Consider the following 3,234-nt stretch of genomic DNA (forward strand, 5'->3'; position numbering starts at 1 on the left):
TCTCTCTCTCTCTCTCTCTCTCTCTCCCCTTTCTCTCCCTCTCTCCCCATTCTCTCTGTGCCTATCTCTGTCAAATAAAAAAAAACAAGGAAAGTTATTCCATACGGTGGGGCTAAAGCACTAAACAAGCCTATTTCTCATCACAACCGTGTACACGTACATAATATTCTTGTGAAGAGTGAAGAGTAAAACCGTGACTCTGTAGGAAAAAGAAGTAATCCCTTCACAAGAGAGAGAGAGAGAGAGAGAGAGAGAGTGTGTGTGTGTGTGTGTGTGTGTGTGTGTGTGTGTGTGTGTGTGTGTGTGTGTGTGTGCTTGTTTGTTTGTTTGTTTGTTTGATTTGTTTTGTTTATGTGTGTGAATGTTTTTTTCCTTATGATATACGGTTCTGGGTGAAGTCAGAGAGAGTTGGAGTGCTGGACATGTGGTTTTAGTGACGTCACCAGAGTTTGGTTAGGACGTTTTGTATGGTTCGAGAGGACAAGTGGTGGGTTGTTGGAGGGTGCTCTGGTGTGGTTTGCTCCTTCTTCCTTATCAAACATCTGTCGTCCTTATCTCTCGTCCTTCTTTTTGTGTTTGTTACTCTCTTGTAGCACACCTAATCTTCGGCTCTTATATGACCTCATTGTGTTGCAAGTGCCGTAAAACTCTTACGAAAACGGAAAGGGAGTGTGGAGGCTATTAAAACAATAACAACTCATTGACTTCCCGTTTAGGAGAAAGCACACACAAAGGCTATTTACGGTGATCTCGAGAGGGGAAAGAGCGAGACAAACAAAATAGAAACGATAAAAGCAGAAGGATTTGATCAAAGCCCACCATTGGTGCTCCCCAACCTCTCTGCTGGACCTGTGTTTTGTTTGGACTATGAGCACTCTTTTTCCCCCTTTTTTCTGTTTTTTTGTTTTTGGTTTTTTTTATAAGCGTTTTATGGCAATCGCAATTTTATAAGGTCATATGAGCTCGCGGGACGCATCGAACACTTTCAGCTGGTAGGAAATATTTGAATTTTGCCCTGGTGGCGGCCGAAGCCTACTCTAATCGATTTTGGACCACCAAGGGATCTTTAACGTGCGCACCTTGAACACGGGACCTCCGAGAATTTTCGCCCTTATCAGAAAAGGCTGGGTGAAGATTTTACCTACCATAAGATCAAGAGTGTGGCAGAAAGACAGCAGTAAGAAGGAGCCAAGGGGTAGCAGTAGAAATGCTGCAGAAAGAGTCAGGATCCTAGAGGAGGGAGTAAAGGAGGTGAGGGGGTGGGAGGGCAGAAAGCGGAGACGAAAGAAGACAACAGAACATGGTTAGAGAGCAGGAAATAACGTGAAAGGAGAAAATTTTCGAGAAGAACATTTTCCGTCGCTATCTGGATTCGAACCCGGGGCGTATTGAATGAGAATCAAAAACCTTAACCTCTAGACTACGTGAGCCCCCTCTGAGCACTCTGAAGCTTGAATTAATGAATAAATTATAATATCAATTGTATTCATGTGGCGCATATCCTTGCTCTACAGCATGCTCTGTGCACTTTAATTTTTATTGCCCCAGCAGACCCTCTGAGAACATTCAGAAATATTCTCGGCTTCCCGTAGAGCGTACAGTGAAAGCTGCGACTACACCGTAAAAAACAAACACAATCAAACTGACAAGACCTTTCGCTGTCATTAACTGGGATACTCATTCTCACCTGAGTGAAGTGAGGAAAATTCGTGTCAAATACCTTTCCCAAGGACACACCATCAAGCCACTGACGGGAGTGGAACCCACGTCCTTACGGTTGAGAATCCGAGAACTTAATTCTTAATTTAACCACTAGACCACAGACGCCACAAGTGACATTTCTGGAGGGTTTTTTTTATCTGAGAAGTGGCCCCTTTGGGGGGGGGGGGGGGGTAACTAGCAACAATAGTTATTATCATTGCCCTCTTCTTCAAAGTCTTGTATTTAATCAGGAGCTCCTCGTGCCTTTATCTTAAAAGTGTGACTAGTAATGGAAGAACCTCTGGTCCCCAGCTGCATTGGTCTCGAATCAATTCCTGCTCAGTACTTTGGCTGAAGCCTAATACGGGGTGCCCACTACAGATCGGCCGATCGCTCGACTCGATCGCCTGAAAAACAAACGTGTTTGTTTTCAGTTTCAGGCGATCGAGTCGGGCGATCTGCCTGATCCAGCCGTAGTGGGCACCCCGTATAAGAGTGTTAACTCATTGAAGACGCAATTCCTGCTCATCCGAATGCTTGAAAAAAGCTGAACTTTAGTTATATCCATACAAATTTTCCAGTTCAGTTTTCTTTTTCTGAAACTTACAAAGGCAAGGAACAACATTTATATTACTATGAAATGTCCAATGTTGTGTTTGTGGTTTGTGCATGTGGGCTCCAAGTGTGCCACAACACTGACTTTGATCTGTTTTTGGTCGGACAAATATGTCTGACTCGTCCTTAAAGAGTTAAGGCTATTGCCTATCCATGCAGAGCAGTTCACTATAAACGTCCAGCCAAACAGAAGGTAACTAGAACAACGATAAAAATTAAGGAGCAAATCAAACGTTACATGATAATTTCTTTCTCTTCTTTTTTTCCCCCTTCAGCGTCAACAGAAAACTGACGTTGGCTCTCCTGGAGAAAGTAGAAACGCGCGGAGCACGCCTGTATATAGCCCCATTTAGCGTAGGCCTACCATGTCTTTCTTGGGTGACATTGATCAAGTAACATTATTGCGGTTCTTGTTTTACAAAGACAAAAGACATACACTTCAGTTAAAAAACAAAACAAAACGAAGAACAGGAAAAAATATATCACGTAGAAGGGAAAAAATGTGTAAGTTTCCTTTTTTTGTGTGTCAGTGCTGTGAACCCCAATTGGAGCATCAAAATACTACTTTTATAACATGACCTACATTTTAGATAACTTCTTAGTATTACTCGTGTGAAAGGAAAAGCGTGAAGACTCAAAAAGATTTGGATTTTTTACATAATCAAAGTGGTCCCTTTCCTTTGATCGCCAGTATAGAGAGAGGTTCGAATACAATATTATTATGAGTGTTTGGTTCAATTTAATTCATTTTGTATTCAGTCGGTTAGACCTCTGCTGTAATGGCTAGCTAGATGAAAAATAGGTTCATTTCTAAGGAAAGGGCATTGTTCAAAAGACTCATCATCATCATCATCATCATCATCATCATCATCATCATCATCATCATCATCATCATCATCATCATCATCATCATCATCC

The sequence above is a fragment of the Aplysia californica genome, unplaced genomic scaffold (genome assembly GCF_000002075.1).
Source record: "Aplysia californica isolate F4 #8 unplaced genomic scaffold, AplCal3.0 scaffold00282, whole genome shotgun sequence".
Taxonomy (NCBI): Eukaryota; Metazoa; Mollusca; class Gastropoda; order Aplysiida; family Aplysiidae; genus Aplysia; species Aplysia californica.